The sequence below is a fragment of the Protopterus annectens genome, chromosome 6.part0, assembly GCF_019279795.1.
Source record: "Protopterus annectens isolate FY-2018-M chromosome 6.part0, PAN1.0, whole genome shotgun sequence".
Taxonomy (NCBI): Eukaryota; Metazoa; Chordata; order Ceratodontiformes; family Protopteridae; genus Protopterus; species Protopterus annectens.
The window spans coordinates 595,333,915-595,352,603 of record NC_056737.1 but is presented as its reverse complement, the minus strand read 5'-3'; the positions used below and the strand labels follow the sequence as shown (position 1 = coordinate 595,352,603).

The following is an 18,689-nucleotide window of genomic DNA, read 5'->3' as shown; positions in this document are numbered from 1 at the left end:
CTGAGGTTATTTTGTGTTTTTGTAAAAAAAAAAAAAAAAAAGTAGTTGTTCTGGTATTTAAGCCCTAACTTTGTGAGGGTTTCTGTCTATACACACTGAGCAGAGTGGATGAGAGGTGTTGACTACAACTCAGCTGAGATGTACAAGTATCCTGTTTTTTCAATTATTTATACTGATTATTGTTTCTAGCAATTTATATATAGCACTTTTATTGCCTGCTGCTTAGTTTTTGAGTGTATTTTATTGATATTAAGTAATCTGCACGGGTAACTGATTTGTTTGCAGTTAAAAGCATTCTGTATCTTTACAAATCTTTATCTGTTTAAAAACTTTCATTTTGTGGCTTTCTGTCTGTAGGCTAATGCTTTAGTATTGTCCTCGCCCTCCCTCCCTGTTGGTGTCTTGCTGTTATACTTGGTGGCTTTGCAGTTGCCCGCCCCTACTGTAAATCTGATCTGGGACACTCCTCCCAGTCTAGTGTAATTAGCTCATTCTACCTAATACAGAGAGAACATTTGATAGTAGTAGTATAAGGCCTTCTATTTCTCCTTTTTCCCTTTCAAAAAAAAAAAATTTTTGCCTGAATCTCCTTGTGTTCTGACTGTGCTTCTCAAACATTTTGGAACTATAGAGTATATTTTAGAGCATTTATTATAACACTAATTGCCTTAATATTGCTACAACTCAAGTGCTGTGGGTTGCACTGCATCTGAAGTGTTTGTGTGTTTTAGCTGCTTTTCTGTATATATAGACTTCTCTGTATATGTAGACTAGCTACTTATTCTGCTGTGTTACTGCCTCTTAAATCGTTTTTCAGTTGTGCACTTGCCTTGCTTCATTTAAAAAGTTTTAAATTGCTAATTTTGTAGAGTTTTAATTGCATTTACTGTTTAGGACTGCACACTCAGGTTTGCTTGTCTCAGGACTTTATTTTCTGTGCTCAGAGCTATCTAGTCCTTGCTAAGATAGAAGGAAGTCCTACTGCCTACCAGTGGGACTGGTGAGCATTGTACTGCCTATCTAATGCTAGAGGAGTGGTTTCCAGCTCTGAAATTGTAATTTTATTGGCCTTTTTGGGCTGATGTCTATCCCTTTCATCTTTCTGGCTTACAAATGCATGTGTTTGCACATTTTTCACATCGTGCAGCACTGCGAGGCTACAGTTAAACTATTCCAGGTGCCAGAAAGTGTGCTCTTCAAATTTTCCCTTAAAACTAGCTGGTTTGTCAGTAGTAGCACTAAAATCTGAACCCCTGTGACCAGCACTTGCTCTAGAACCTGCTGGAAAGCACTAGGAAGCCTGTAACTGATACAAGCACTCAGCTCTCCTTGTCAATTAGGATAAATTAATCATAGGCACTAAACAGCCTATAATTGCAAAGTACCTTGCAAAGGTAAGGGAAAACAGCTCTTAAACGTTACAAAAAAGCACCGAAACAAGCATGTCCAAGGGTCAGCTTCTGGTGATTTCTCCTGAACACCTGGTGAATCTGAGCATACTGGGACAATGCGGCAACTGCCTCATGTACACAGACAATCCTCTCCTCCTACCACCCAACACTACAACCTGCGAGAGATGCACTTACATAGCCAAACTGGAAGCAAAGCTCTCTCCGGCTAAGATTGTGCTAGACAGTCAAGAGGAGAAGGTTAACACCAGCATTACACCTCAAGCAACTCATAGCCCTTCAAAACCCACACCATCAACACCCATACATAGCAACACTAAACCCACATATGCGGAGGCCCTTACCATTAACCTGCTCAAGCAATAAAGACCTCCGAAGCAGAAACGCAAACAAACACCAGTCACAACCAAAGTGACACATAGCTCACAACACCAGTGTGCCATCCAACAACAGCCCCTAAGGCAAGACAATGTACCCAGCACTTTAGTCATAGGTGACACTATAGTCAGGCACACTGATGTCCCACTCACCAGGCTGAACAAGGAGAAAATTACAGTCAGCTGCTTGTCTGGTGCCAGGATCCGTCACATAACGCATGCACTCAAGTCACTCCACAACAAGTACAAATACGACTCTGACATTGTCCGTGCTGGAGTGAATGACTTGAGACGTACTTCCCTGGACTACATGAAAAGAGACATGGAAGAGCTCTTGGATCATGTGACCCAGGCAGGTATGACCCTAGCCCTGAGTAGCATCCTGCCTTCGCCCAGAATGATACTACAGTATAAGGACAAAATGATTGACTTTAACAACTGGCTAAGCTTCTGGTGTCATTCAAAGGGGATCCAGTATTTGTCTGCCTAGAAAGACATGATCGACAAACCACAATGGTTTGCCAGAGATGGTCTGCACCTGTCACCCCTGGGATTCAGGTTACTGGCTAAAGCTCTTGCCACCCCTATAGTGCCTTTTTTAAGCAAGGTTCAAAGGATAAAACCACCACCATAACAGATACAAGCATGCAAAATCTGAAGGTAATGCTACTCAATGCTAGAAGTCTAAACCTCAAAATGCACTCTCTCGAGGCACTCCTAAAAATAGAGAACATCGATATCTGTGCAGTAACTGAGATCTGGTTCAAGGCTCCAGAGAGCACCCCTGCAATACCAGGCTACAATTCTTACCACACTTTTCGGCCACAAAACCAAGACAGAAACACTACAGGTGGAGGAGTGTCCATATTCACCAAGGATATTCATACCTCCAAGCTAGTTGCCCAACACAATGCATCTGAAATTCTCCAGGTGCAACTAACACTAGATAAGACTGCAGTCCAAATTGTAACTTGCTACAGATCCCCCACCATGCCCCATAATTCTCACTACACCTTTCTAAACATACTGAAAAATATTAAGATACAACCAAACACCCTAATACTGGGTGATTTCAACTACCCTGCCATTAATTGGGAAAACTACTCGGGTACCAACTCCTTTTCCTAACGGTTCTTGGAATTCATAAATTCCAACGCCCTGGATCAACTAATCCATTGTCCCACCAGGGGCTCCAATGTCCTAGACCTGGTCATTACCAACATGGGAGATAGATGCTCCACACCAGTGGTCACCCCCTCATTGGGCAGGTCTGACCATAAGCAAATCACCCTTGACATCCACATCCCACCCCCAATCCCCAGTAAGGAAACCTCCTTAAAAAAAACTTCTCCAAAGCCAACTACATGCTACTGAAGTCAGAAGTGACAAACTTCACAACACCCACGCAGATGGGATCTGGAAGTTCGACTGCAGAATTCTACACTAAGGCACTGTACGAGCACATCCACTCGTGCATGAATCGTGCCATCCCAAATAGAACCAAGATGTTCTTCTCCAAAAAAAGGAAGCCAATCTGGTGGTCCCCTGCTATAAATAAACTATACAACAGAAGGAAGAAACTGTTGCAGAAAAGAGGAAAATCCCAGGATGCAAAAAACTCTTTCACCAGCCTCAGTAAGAAGCTGAGATCCCTCATAAAATCCTCAAAAGCTAGTTACGAAAATAAAATTGCCAAAGATTCCAAAGACAACCACAAGGCATTCTATAGTTATGTCAAGAATCTAAATGGCAATGCTCAGATCTGCTCTGAGCTACAACAGAATGGCATTAAATATACTGATCCCAAGGATATTGCCAATATCCTGGCAGATCAATTTAGTGCCAACTTCACCCCCTAAAGGGCCCATCTGAATACCAAAAGATTGCCAAATTCCGATAATCATGGCCACACAGGTAGAAACCGCACTCTCCAAAGCCAAGAATACAGCATCCATGGGACCAGATGACATCCCAGGCTGTGTGCTACATGAACTACAAAATGAACTGGCACCTCACCTAAGTGTCATGTTTAATCATAGCCTCACCTCAGGCTTTGTGCCCACTGAGTAGCGCACAGCTACAGTTATCCCGCTCCACAAGGGAGGCTCCGCCTTGGATCCCGGGAACTACCGTCCCATCAGTCTGACAAGCCTGATCTGCAAGGGCATGGAACGCATTATCATGGAACTTATAAACAAAGACATTGGCAACCTTCAAACACTGGACCCCACCCAGTTTGGGTTTGTGAAGGGCCAATCTTGTCTCCTGAATCTGATTGACTTCTTCGAATCAGTCTCCAGAGCTGTGGACGAGGGTAAGGTGGTCCACACAGCCTATCTGCACCTCGCCAAGGCCTTCGACACCATCCCTCACTCTGGAATCATAGATAAACTTACTAAGCTGGGCATAAATCCCTCCATCACACGATGGGTTGCCAACTGGTTTACTGACAGAACCCAGACTGTAAAAGTAGCCAACTCCAAATGCAGCTCCAAACAAGTGACAAGTGGAGTACCTCAGGGTTCAGTCCTGGGACCACTCTTGTTTGGCATCTACTTCTTTGAAGTACAGGCCAACACTAAGGGACTCTGGCTAACAAAGTTTGCAGATGACTGCAAACTGGGAGCCATTATTGAATCCCCAAATTATGTGGTTATTCTACAAAAGGGCCTTACAGAAACAGATGCCTGGTGCCAGAGCCATGGGCTCAAGCTTAATGCCAAGAAATGTGTAGTTATCCCCTTTGGAAAAAAAACATGTACCCATGAATTACCACATAGGTTGCAGGAAACTAAACATCGAAAGTGTGATTAGAGACTTAGGGACACAGGTGGACAGTGGTCTCACTTTCGATAACCACATCGCCACAACTGTCAGGAAATCCTTCTATGTGGCATACCTCATCACTAAGGCTTTTCGTCCAGAAAAAAGGAGGTCTTTGTCCCACTGTACTCATCCCTCATTAGACCCATTATAGAGTATAATGCCCCGTTTGATATGTATCTCACAAGACACCTGCAACAGCTGGGAAGGCCACAGAAATACCCCACTAAAAGAATCACAGGCCTAAAGCAGATGCCATATGCTGACCGTCTAAAAAAACTCCAGCTGTACTCTGTGGCATACCGTCTACTCAGAGGCGATCTCTGCTTAACATACAAGGCCATATCAAACCCTGAGCTGTTGGACATGATCCACTTAAAGAAATCCCAATCCCTCAGAGCCACACGCTCCAGGGATCTAAACCTTATCATCACAATGAACAAAACATGCTGGAGGGATAGGTTCCTGACCCAGACATTCCCCATACACTGGAATAGACTGCCCATACATGTCAAGCAGAGCGCCTCATTGGCCCTCTTCAAAAGGAAACTTGATGGTTGGATGGGAGATGGGAAATTCACCCCGGGGATCATGTCAGTCACCCTGCTAGACAGGGGCCCAGAGAAGTAAATATTGTGGGAAGAAATATCCAGGGAATTGTTATGGCTAGGATTGCATAGGCCTTAAAGCCGATAGCCTAGTGCCAACCTATGAACATTCTCCCTTGAGTTCGCTGGGATATATGAAGCTGGGGGCTGTCCCATCTGTGAGGAGGAGATGAAAAAATTGACAGTATCAGATAAAGAAGTTATGTACTCACCACAACATTCCATCTGCATTGTCAATTTTTTTCATCTCTCCTCACATTCGCTCCTGCCATCCCCCAGACTTGGTTGAATGGTAAGTTTTTACAGTCAAGACGTGTTTTATTCATTGCCTCTGCAGAACTGGCCTCTTCAGTCATCTTTCACTCTATACTTTTTATTCCGGGGTTTATTGCCAGTGTGTATGATGGCAAACAAAATTGAGGGAACAGGGAGGGATGTATTGTGGGTAAGAGCGGTATCCAAGAGCTTCTTTGGTTGCCACAAGCTTGGTAGCAGTTAAGTCAGATCCGAGGATCGGATCCATGACCCATCTGTAAGGAGAGATGAAAAATCGACAATACAGATGGAACGTTATGGTGAGTACATAACTTCTTTTTGCATACAGAACACAGTGAATGTTTGCAGTGTTGTAGTCCCTTTAGAGCGTAGTAAGTTTTCAAAGTGTTCCAATCTCAAGTGACATTGTTTTCAACTACTGGACACTCAGCAGGGTTTGTAGGAAGTGTTTCAATGACTCTTGTCACAGTAGAACAGTCATACTTTAAACCAGGGCTGGCCAACATTTTTGACAGTGGTACCATTTACCAAGTTTGAAAGAGAAACTCTCCTGTGACTGCCAAAGGTGGTTTCAATAGCTAAGCAAAAGGTCTGTGTAAAAACTGAAACACGCCACCATAGGCTACTAAAAATTATGCTCTTCAGAATAAAATAAAAACTTTAATTGTTAAGACTTAAAATGAGAAGTCAAGCGATAAAACAAAGCCCTTGTTGATTTCTATATGATAAGCGCTTTTGGCTAAAAGCCTTCCTCACATCATAAAGAATCAGGTTCCACAGGGCTAAGATAAATGAATGAAACACCAATTATGTGGCTAAATCCAAACCAACACCTTTTTTTCAAACCAGTGAGTTCACAGCCAATCAGAGACCTTGAAGGAAACACACCTCCAACTTGCCAAATAAACTCAACTTTCTTGAAGAAACGGCACATGCCAGGCTAAGGCAACCTTGTCAACACTAATCATAATAATGGGAAAATGAACAATGGAATAGCAACATGGGCTAATGGTACAAAAGCTGTTCTAGCTTGGTATGTATTTCACAAAGAAGCAGGTTTTGCTTGTACGGCCATACTACCTTGGAAGTGCCTGATCTTGTCTGTCTCAGAAGCTAAGCAGGGTCAGACCTGGTTAGTACTTGGATGGGAAACCGCCTGGGAATACTAGGTGCTGAACCAGTAACACCATGGAGTTTGTTCTCATCAGCACAAGAAATCAATTTCCACTATGTCTTTATGTCCTTTATTTCGCTTGATAGTTTGAACCGTGAGAAATTAATTAATGACTGTCTCAGCAATGGAATTAGAACTACTAGATCTTTTAAGTTTCATTCAAAAAGGACTGATGTTATCCACACAAGCCCTAAGTAGTTATATAAACCCTAAGTATTTACTGGGTAAGAAAGAAATGAAATAATACCAACATTGATCAGTGTAGCCAGAAAATGGGGGTTTTCTCAGATGCATACCCGTCCCTCTAACATGTCCTATTTAAGCTGCAGACAAAGTTTAAATCCTTAGATCTAGCAGTTCTGGTACTGTTAATTTTACGGCTATGCAAAAGGTCCGTCAGAGTGTGCTCCACGAATGCCTGACATAAATCCCCCTCAGCAATCTGTAAGAAACAGAGTATAGAGGCAGGGCTTGGAGGCAGCTTGCACCTGGTCAAGTACATGTAGAAGAGAACGTTATATGTAATGATGGGTTTGATGATGGCTGAGCATAGTAGCATGATGACATTCCTGGATCTAGAGGTCATGCCCTTACTTATAAGTTGAGTGACACTGAGTAATTTTCTTACAACTCTGGACACATGTTGGTCAAAAGTCAGGTTACTATCTACATGAGTCCCCAAATCCCTAACTATTGTCTCCTTTTGGGTGTTTTATCAATGAGGTAGCTTCCTTGGGAGACTGACTTATCAAAAGGTACTATAGTGTATTTCTTGGCATTGAGTTTTAAGCCATAGCTTTGTTACCATTGATTTGTCTGTGTTAGACAGTTCTGAAAGATGTTAGTATCTTGGGAGGTTTGTGATTGCTCATAGCTTGCAATCATCTGCAAACTTGTTAAGCCAGAAGCCCTAGACAGTTGCCTCGACTTCTGAAAAATAGATGCCAAAGAGGAGTGGACCCATCACAGAGCCTTGGGGAACTGGTGACTGGCCTCTTTGTGGAGGTGGTCTCTCCAATCCTAACTTCCTGGGACCTGTTTGTTAGCTAGCTATCCATTCAATTACATAGGAGTTTATGCCTAATTCCATGAGTTTGTTTACAGTGCTTGAGTTGGGGTATTGTATCAAATGCCTTAGCTAGGTCAAGGTAGGCAGTATGCATCATTTTGCCCTCATCCATTGCCTTGGTGAACTTCTCAAAGCTGCTTTTGATGAAACCAAACTGGTTTTGGTCCAGTGTCTGTAGGTTTCCTATGTCATTGTTAATCATTTCCATGATAATTGTTTTCCATGGCTTTGCATAGAAGACCAGTTAGACTAATGGGTCTTTAGTTCCTGGGCTCTATTTATGGTCTGCCCTTGTGCAGAAAGATGACTATTACAGTCTTCAGTTCACATGGCATAAAGCCTGTGCAGAGGCTGTGTTTGAATATTGACACCAGTGGCCCTGATGGGCTATGTTTCAGACTATTTTGGAGGTAACCTGAGATGTTATCAGGGCCCACTGAAGCTGTATTCTTGGCTTTAGAGAATGTATCTAAGACCTGCTCCCTGCTGACAGAGGGATTATGTTTGATGGTATTTCCTGGGGGGAGGCCTGGGGTGAGATGGAGATAAAGTTGGAGCTAAATTTGTCGGCCAGAAAATTTACTATACCTCCCGGTTTTATGAACACGGTTCCATTTACTGTAATTTCACACACTGTTGTGTGCTGCCTAAAGAAGGCCTTATGGTTGCCCTTGGCCTGGGATGATATATTTTCCTCATAATTTGCTCTGTTTGACTTAATTTGTCCTCTTAAATGTCTATTCAGTTTGATGAGAGAGTTTTTATCTTTTCTGGTGTAACACATGGGTTCATAGGTAAATACTAGGCTAGCTGTTCTTGCCGACCATTTTAAGCCTAGCCATTTTCCTTTGGTGAAAATCAAACCCTGTACCTACTATTATGACAACTGTCATTTCTTCCTAATTTTAGCTATGACTTTTTTTCTTTTGTTGTACAAACTGTTTAATGTTGGATTCTGTCAGGGTGGTTTGTTTTTGAGTTAGTTTTGGACTTGCTTGTGGTAAACACAGCAGCCTCTGTGCAGTAATTGCTGTGGTTGCCACAGAGCTTCTGTGAGTAATTCCTCATAGGCTGCTGCGTTATCTGGGGTGGAGGGGCTTGGAATTTTGACAGGTTGTTAATTAATAAAAGGTAGTTTGCCTTAGAGTAGTTTCGAACTGTTACAGGGTTTTGCTGAGGTTACAGAATTGATTCTTATTTTGAAGGAGACTGCTTTGTGGTCTAATCTTACCAGACAGGACACAATATTGGATGGAGGAGCTGGGTGTTACATTCTTCCATATCTGTGAACACAAGCTGCAGTAAGTTTGTACCCCTAGTAGGGTTATGCACAGACTGGTCCAGGGTGTTTGTGTTTGCAAAGTCTAGGAATCTCTGTACTTGTCACTTTGCAGTCATGAAAGGTTCCCAGTTTATAGAATGATAATTAAAGTTCCACACGAGCAGGATATCTGTTTGAATGGTGAGCGTCTCCAGTAGGTCTATGTATGGGTTTCTTGGAACACAGAGGGCGACGTATAGCTTGCTTGTATATGGTATGGGACTTTGTGTCAGTCTGGATGTGGAAGAATTCCAGTGTGTCATCCTGTTTAATCAACCAAGAGGAATGCTTGTTATTGATGTAGATTGATATCCCTCCACCTTTAGTCCCTGTCTGCAGTTACTATTCTAAATGTGTGGAAGGCAATAAATCCTTGCACTGCCAGGTTACTCTCTGTGGCTTTAAACCATGTCGCTGTAACTGCAACGATGTCCACATCCACCAAGGTGAGGAGAGCTTGGATGGAGTGGAGCTGCTACTTTAGATTTTTGGCATTGAGCAGTAACAACTTTAGATTTCCTGGGGTAGATTTTGCTGTGTTGGAAGGTTTGTCAATTTGTCATTGCCTAAAAAAGGTTGTATGGGGAGAACAATGTTTTAGCCAACATTTGAAAGCCTAGAAGGGACAGGTACTGACCATCCTTTGCAAAGCAACATGGTTTGTTAACAGTGTTCTCCCACTCTGGAAAATATTGTATACCCTAGAACCATACCAAAAACTAAGCCAGTTTTTAAACTCATGCATTTTCTGTTCATATTGTGGCGTCATCCTGGTAAAGGTAGAATGCTGCTCAGTGCTAGGCATATAATAGCCTGTGACAGACATTTTGAGAGATCTGTAATCTCTGTCTTCATATAGTCTAGGGAGATATGACTCAGGGCATTTACACCTACATGGACTATGACTGAGTCATATTGGTACCTGTGGTGGAGTATCTGGAGTACATGCATAACTTTGCAGATTCTGGCTCCTGATAGGCAACTGACTTATTTTTCTCCTTATTCAGCCTGATGAGTGGAGCATCAGTATGTCGTACAATGGAGTACCCTGACTAGAGTCCTGGGTGATGTATTGGCTTGCCCTATCAGCATGGTAGTTGAGGCCCCACTGGGTGTGGCTGTATAAGTTCCTCAGCATAAGTACGCCTGTGTGTGGGGTGCATACTATGTGTGGTGAGTCCAGTGTGTGTGTCTGACAACCAAATTATTATGAATGTTTGTATGCAAGAGTTTTTTGCTTCTAGATACATTGTATGTATACATCTTTTGCATACTGTATTTGTTTCTTTGAGGATTAAATGGTTGTCAGTGAACATTAGACAATTGTTACATTGTCTCAGTATACCCAAAGCCACCAAATTGGCTGCAGAGAAATTGGGAGTCTGCATTTCCGTGATGTCAGATCCTTTACTGGGTGAACTTACAAGGGTGCAGTGCTTGAAGGGTTAATAGTGGGCTGACTAGGGGTGCTTTTGGGGCTATAGACTAGACTAAATGTTATAATACTAAATTAACGAGGTAGTGCTCCTCAGCTGTTCTACATGCACCGAGTTAGTGGTACAGTTCAGAGGTGGTTGTAAATGGAAAATTTCTTTTCTAGGTGACTACATCTTTACAGGGCACTACTAACCACTGCTGAATAATGGGCAGCGGTACACAAGTGCTCCAAAATTGTACAGGCATTTAAAACACAGGAAGCTGGCTTCTAAGTCTTCTGTCCAATAAAATGACTATTCCTGCAGTCAGAGTACTGTACTTCCTTATAATCATTGGAGAACATAGATGTTTGAATTAGTTCTGTGTCCCTTGTGCAAGGAGCTATATTAACTAGTTATAAACAACAGATAAGGTTGCGTAATGATTTTGGTGAAAATTCCTTTTATATAGTATTCTTGCCATAACTGCAAATCCTGTCAAAAGTATTTTGCATCTAGTCTAGCATAAAAATATTTCAAACCAAATTAAATTCATGAAAAAAGGCTCCCTCCAAACAAAAAAAAGCATACAGAAAATAATTTATGAAAATTAGTATCAGGTGCAATCCAGACTACCATTAGATTCTAATGTCTAGTACATCATCCTTATTAGTGAAGAGATTTGTTGTTTTTTCTTGTTTTTCACTTGCACAGATACTCTGCATCTGCACTAGCAGTTGAAATGGCAATAATTCTAAATATCCATCTTTGAGGAAAGCTTTATTTGCTTTCACTTTTTTCATTCATGATAAAAACTTCTTACAAACCTGTGTTGCAAAAATGTACTTTATTTTTTTTCTTTTAATAGTTTTTTCTTTAATGTTTCATTCAGTTCCAAATTTAAAATGCACTGGCAACTTATGTAATAAAGGAAAAGCAAAAAGATGCACAGTAAGGTATTGAAAACTTTGTCATTGGGTAAATGTCCTTAAGTATAAACAAAAACAAAGAACACTGAAAAATATCAAGAAATGTAGGATGCAAGTAATGTATGGAAGATGCATTTTGATACAAATGAACATGTGAATTTGACAAAGAAAGGATTTTAGGATGGGCAAATCAAGAGAGTATCAGAGACAAAGAAAAACAAAAATAGTAATACTGATTGCAAGTGCTGCCCCAATATTAATAGGAGGGGGGAGACACTAATGGTAGATTTGTGGTAGTAAGGTGTAATTGGCAGTGGAAGGACGTTTACACTGATATGTATTTATAGTCACCTAAAACTACTATTATGTTGCTTAGCAGAATTTGGAGAAAAATAATAAGCTTTCATCGGGGAATATTATTTATAGTTGGGGACTGAATCTTGCTGTGCAACAGTGAGGATGTGTCTGAGAGATGTCGAAAGGAAAATGTAACAAAAGTAGATAGATTTCTGAAGAAGTATGAGAATTAATTGACAGGAAGTATGAGAATTTATTGACAGGAATGTGAAAATCAGTAGCAGGAGATCAGACAAAATTTTCACATTGTTCCCCAAGGTACAGTAAATGGGCTATACTGGATATAAATTGTATTTCACAGGAACATGTGTATTTAATTGAAAGCTTTGAGACCCATCATCCAGTAAGTATATCAGATCATGCCCACAAAAAAATAAATAAATAACTGATATAAAGACACAGGGTAATGATGTAAAAATACCACCAACACTTTCTTATCTGTTAAAAGAGTGGAATTTACGGAATGGGTAGTGAATATGATTCAGTTATTAGGGAAGATAGAAACCATTTTAGAAGGGATAGCTGGTGAGTGTGATCAAATGAAAACAGAGTTTAAAAACATGGTAGAAACAGGAGAGAATGAGAGAGATATGCAAAATAATTCATAGGAGTTATTTAGAAGGGGTGACAAAGGTTACAGTATTGCGGAAGTAGGAGCATCTCACAGAACAAGAGGAGGCACATCTGCAGAGTGTTAAAGGGAAAATAAAGGAGTATTTGGATAACATGCATGAGTTTAGAAAGGTTGCTGTAAAGCAGCTATTTTTGATAACCCTAGAGCTCAAAAACATTTAGTGTGATGACTAAAGAAGGAGATGTAGACAAACATTGGGAGCTTGTGACAGGAAAAATAGCTAGAGATCCTAAAGAGGTATTGGAGGTAAGATATTTTGGAAATTTTATGAAAATTTGTATGAAGCAAAAGAATTGGAAAAATGGGGAAACCAAAAAAGGCACAACAGGAAATATTTATGGAAGACTTAATTTTGCCAAGGTTAAGGAAGATAAGGCTCAACTATTAATAACGAAGGATATGAAAGAGAAACCTTGATGTATACTCAATTAACAGGGAAGGTTCTAGGAACAGACATTATTCTTGTGAAAATTTCAAAGTTAGGAGGGAAGAAAGCTGTAAATATCTGGACGATTTTATTTAACATTAAAAAAAGAAAAAATGGGAACTGCCAGCATTTTGTAAAAAAGATGTGGCAGTTAGGCTACCAAAGAGGGTAAAGACCCTTCAAATATATCTTCATAAAGACGCATTTCAGTTTTACATCATGATTATAAAATGTTAATGTATTTACTGCGAGAATGGCTAATCTGTTACCAGAGCTGATAGGTATGAGTCATTGTTTTTTGTGGAGGGGAGACAAATATTTGACAAATTAATAGAACAAGGATCATCCAGGGGAAGCAAAGTGTAGATAACACTGCTTTTGTTGGATGATCTTGATAAAAAGAAATCATTATAAACAGTCAGTTGGGATTTTATGAGTATGACAATGGTAGCATTTGCTTTGAGAGTTAATAAGGTTAATATGAAGGATATTTAAAGTGTTGGCGGGAAGATTTAAAGTGGCAGAGTTCCTGTCTGATAACCTGCATTTGGACAGAGCGGACAGGGATGTCCTCCTTCCCCACTATTATTTGTTTTGCATTTAGAGTAATCATTAAAGAAAATAAGAGAGTTACTGTTAGACTCTCAACTTCAAGGATTTGAATGGTCTATTACTCAAGAAAACTTAGCTTTATTTGTTGATGATATCATTTGTACTTACTAAATCTAGTAAAGGACATTTTGAGACAGTTTGTTTTCATATAAAGTAAATGAAGATAAAATAATAAGCCATAGCAGTAAACTATGTACGCCAACCCACAGTCCAAACGTCTGACTTTCTTGGCCCCATCCCACTCTGACTTTTTCCTCAATAGTTATTTGCTCCTAGTACCTTGGTTCCTTTGCTAATTTTCTCCAGTAAATCCCACCCAACTCTCGTCTATTTTCTGTGCTCCTACTTGCAGTCATCTCTGTTAGTAATATCCCTTTTTCATGTTTGCTTTGTCCTCAAAATACTTTTCTCTGCTTTGTAAATATAGTATTCTGTATGGTTGCTGTTATTCCACTTAAGGGCTTAAATCCAAACTCCTACTCTCTCCTTATTTTGCGAGCTTAGCCCATGTTTCAGTGTCATTTCTTTTCACATTGATTTTGTAGTCTTCTCTTATCTATCTTAATTGTGTAGTTCTAAAGTATCCCTCCAAATATAATAATCCTAAACCACAAGGAGCAGAGTGGGAGGGGCAAGAAGCTGCAGCTTACAGAGTGCTAAAGGTATATCCTCAGTGGATGGATTCCTCAACCAAAGAGCTAATTTTCCAGGTAATGCTTTCACCCTTTAGGGCCCTGTTCACACCACACCTTAAGTGCTGCATGCAGTTCTGGAGGCCATGAAAGAAAAAGGACTTCAGGATACTAGATAGAATCTAGCAGAAAGCTACATGAAAGATTTATGGATAAAAGGATGTGATGTGACCAGAGGTTAAACAAGCTAAAATTTTCACTTCAGACCAGAAAAGAGAAGGTGTAACATGCTACTGGTGCACAAGATCTTGTCAGGGAGATGTGAAGGAGTCATTCTGAGCAAGATGGACAGAGGGAAGAAGGGGCCATAACAGTTTATAGGGACTAACTATTCCTTGGATTTCCAAAATTGCTTTTTCACAGATAGAGCTGTGGGCATAGGAATGGACTGTTGGAATGGATGTTGTAGATGGAATCCACAGAGATTTTGAAGAGGAAAAAGTACAAGTAGAAAGGGGGAAGGCAAATTACATATAAAAAATGGGAACTGTGGGATCAATACATGCAGTGGAGGAACAAGGATTAAAAGAAGGCAGGATTTGAATGAGTTATGTAATGGCTGAATAACAATGACTGGATATGTTAAAAGTGATGTATAATTGCAGCTGTAGTTGTGTTGGTACAGTTTGGAATGTATAATGTTTGCAACTAAGATTGTGTTGCTTTGATTTATTGTCATTTGTATAAATGTCACATGGCCTATGTCATACATGATAATTTAATTAAAAAAAAGGTAGAAAGGGGAAAATTAGGAAATGGAGGTGAGATAGAATGTCAATGCACTTAAAAAGCGGACTAGCTAGGCTTATTGCCTCTTCTGCCGTTAAGCAAATGTAATGTAATGTGACCATAAATGCAGAGGTAACACGTTTCAAAGCAGGCTTGGATGACATGAAGTGAAATAGAGTGGCCTTCTCCTAACTAAACAATATTTATTGAACTATATTTAAAAGAGCCACCAGATAAAAAGAATGCTTTCATGGAGATGCAGGTCTTGACATACAACCTCAATGTATGAGCATAAGGATACATAAGACAATGTACGAGTGTAAATCCACAGACTATCTCATCACCAGCCAGAACTCAGGTCTTGCACCCATTCATCTGATCTTCATTGATGGACTGTAAGCCTTCATTGGTTCAGGTAAGTGCCCTTTTGGGAACTTCCTTTTTTTGTTTACTCTGTTGATTTCTGATTTTGTTAGATGTCATGTAGGAGGGGAAAGGGTGAGTGCGGTAGGCAGATACCCTACAAAGACCACCATTCCCACAACCTTTTGTGTTTAGGCAGAGAAGATGATTACAAAGTTTTTCATACATCAGTCTTTCATACTGAAGACTTTACTTTTTTGTTTGTTGTCTTTAAATACCATCTTAGACACTACGTTACTTAAGCAATTAGCTCAAACCAAGATGTGGAGCCCTCCACACCTGACACACACTGTCCATTCTGAAGAAAAAGCTCAAGAGGCCTAGGTCTGAAATTCAGTCTGTCCAGTCATATTTGGACATATCCGCTGAAGTTGCAGAACCCATAGTATGACTGACAGTTCCTCAGATGCCTACTAACATGATCCCCTCTGAAGGCCAGTATGGTGTTCAAGAAGGGTCTATATTAGCACATTGAAAGCACAAATCAGTGAACGCCTGTTCACATACCAGCAAACAGGGAACTGTCATTTCTGCGAACGGCCACTTCAGCAAATTTTTTCCCCGGGGAAATGAAAGTTCAATGTTTATTGGTCGGTGAATGGGCGTTCACTGATCTGTGCTTTCAATGTGCTAATATAGACCTGTTTAAGAACCATACATCTAAGGTGACTGCTTCTATGGACTGGACTGAGAAGAACCACATATAATCTCAGAAGGCTCACAAGATATCCCTCAGATCTTCATAAGGGAAGAGATACTGTGATCTCTTATTGAGGTATGTCTGGGGTGGAAGCCTCTATGTTAAGTCCAAGTGGACATCACCCCCTAAAAAGAAAAGGCAACAGACAAAACATGTTCCATACCCCAAGACTTCCAGGAAGGAGTGTATGGATTTCTCTCGGGGCCTGTTCAAGTCCATTATGGTTCTCAGGCCTCCTTCCTTTTCTCCTCCTCCCCCCATGCCTCAGAAGGTTACTGTGGAGTCTTTCTCTAAGGATGATGATGGGGCTTCAGATTCTGATGATCATTCCCTAGCATACTCTTCACAAATTCACTCACCTGGACAAGTGCCCTCAGATGATGATGACTCTCTCTCTTTCCCCCTGATTCCTCTATGGAAGAGGCTTCATTTGGGGAAACGTATGAGTATGATGAAATATTTTGAATCAGATTATAAACAAATCTCTGGTTCAGAAAAATACCATAAACTTTTAGAAGTGAGCACTCCAGCTTCTATTCATGTCCCTCCAATCTTAGAGACCTTCCTTGAAGCTTTCACATCTAGGTCGTCTGTTCCTGATTTGTCAACCACCCAAACCCCTACGGGGCCTGATAAATTCTATAAAGTTCCAGATGAACTTAAATTTCTTTTCAAGAATTCAGTAGCTGATCCTTAAACCATTTGTGTAGTACCTGACAAGTCATCTAAGCTCTTGCCTTCTACTAATGCCCTTCTCCAAGATAAGGACAGTGGGGCCATGGACAGGTAGGGTCATTATTTATCAGGTTCTCATGACCAAATCTCTCTCGTCTATTCTTGGCAGCTTGTCATGGCAAGGCCAGATACAAAACAACAGGCAATGTCCTTGATGCCGCAAGCAACCCAGGTGGCTAAACACAGCATTAAGTGCAGCTACAATGCTGCAGAGGCCTTCTCCGGAGCAGTTGCTACTGGCTCAGTAATTAAGAGATATTAATGGTTATCCTCTTAGCCTCTCCCTGAAGATTTCAAGGCAAAACTACTAGATTCTCCTCCAGGTAGGGATCTTTTATTTGGTCCACAGGCTGCTAGCTTGTTCAAAATTCTACTAGAGCAAGAGAAAGCCATGAAAGACTGCAGACAGATTCTACTAACTTATTTGTCCAGATACCGCAGAAATTACCCGGCTAAGTCATTTTCCTTTGTCCACAGAGAACCTAGGCCTTCTCTGAAACACAAGATTTCAGGACAAACCTGAAAGGGACTCCAGATATGGAAGACCCCTCTCTTCATAGATAAGTCAGCATGACTATCATTTTCCCCCACCCACCCTGTTTCCAAAAGGCTCACCTCATCTGTAATAAATTGTGAAATGATCACAACAGACATTTGGGTACTTCACTGAGTGTCTTGGAAGGAATTCCTTCCTTTCAAAGGCATCCCACCTCTCCCCACAACCAGTTATTCCTTTCTCACCCCTCCTTCAGGACTTGCTGTCTGAAGGCACAATAAAACCTTTTCCCTTTCAGTTAATAGGAAGCAGGTTCTATTCCAGGCTGTTCCTAGTTTCCAGGAAGGAAAGATAGTGGAGATCCATCCTGCATCTTTCCCAGCTCAACATTTTCCTCAAGGTACCCATTTTCAAAATTTTAACTCTTCAGATCCTTCTTCCCTTCATCCTGCTACAGGCTTTCTTAGTGTCATTGGACCTAAAGGATGCTTTTCTACATATTCCTCCCATGCACCCATTCTGCAGGAAATTTCTGAAATTCTGTATTGGCTCATCACTTGTCCTTCGGGCTTTCCATTACTCCCTTTAAGGCTTCCTTTATGAATGCCCCCATCAAGGCCGCTTTTTTTGTTTGGCCCTAAAGTTAAAGATATGCTGGCAAGGTGCAAACAAGATGGCAAGACCCTATCTGCCATTGGTGTCCGACACTCCACTCCTCAATGATTCTACTCCAGAAATCAGAGGAGGAGGAAGATGTGGCACTGGAAATCAGAGGGCTCTTTCCGTGATGCACATGCCGAGTTCTCCCCTAGAGGCAGAGGTGGGAAACTCCAATGGAAGACACCCTTTTCAGGGCAGAGGAGGTCCATGAAACCGGAGTTCCAGATATTCTTTCTCTGGCCAACCCTATCAGCGCTCCTGAAGTGTTGCCCAACTGCTCACCTCTGGAAGCGGTTGTTTTTCCTTGTACCCCACTGCCTGGCGAAACATAACCACCAACTCTTGGGTACAACAGATAATATCCAGAGGCTATCGCATCCTCTTCCATTTTTGTCCAACCTCATCCGGAGAAGTACCCGACGTTCCACCCAGTCAAAGGGAAGCAGCAGCACACAAAATTCAAAAGCTGTTACAAAAAAAGAGTCATCCAGAAGGTCCCCTCAGACCAGATAGGATCCGGTTTTTACTCAAGATTCTTTTTAGTGCCAAAAAAGACAGAGGACTGGAGACAAATTCTGGATCCTCAGCACACTGAACAAGTTTGTAAAAACAGAGAAATTCCAGATGGTCACAGTTCAGTCTACCCTTTCTCTTCTGGAAGAAGACAATTGGATATGCTCTGTAGATCTTCAAGATGCGTATTACCACATAAAAATGGACAAATGCTCAAGATGATACCTCTGCTTCTGCATAGGAGCCAGTCACTACCAATTTCAAGCACTGCCCTTCGGTCTCTCTACAGCCCCCAGAGTGTTCAGCAAAG

The 18,689-nt window shown here is 41.1% G+C and overlaps 1 protein-coding gene and 1 pseudogene across 2 annotated transcripts in view; both read left to right on the top strand.

The window, feature by feature from the left end:
- The window catches only part of FANCM (FA complementation group M), a 2,552,324-nt gene that overhangs the window by 2,117,572 nt on the left and 416,063 nt on the right, over positions 1-18,689 (top strand). The window lies entirely within an intron of this gene.
- Positions 6,557-6,674, top strand: LOC122805140 (annotated as a pseudogene).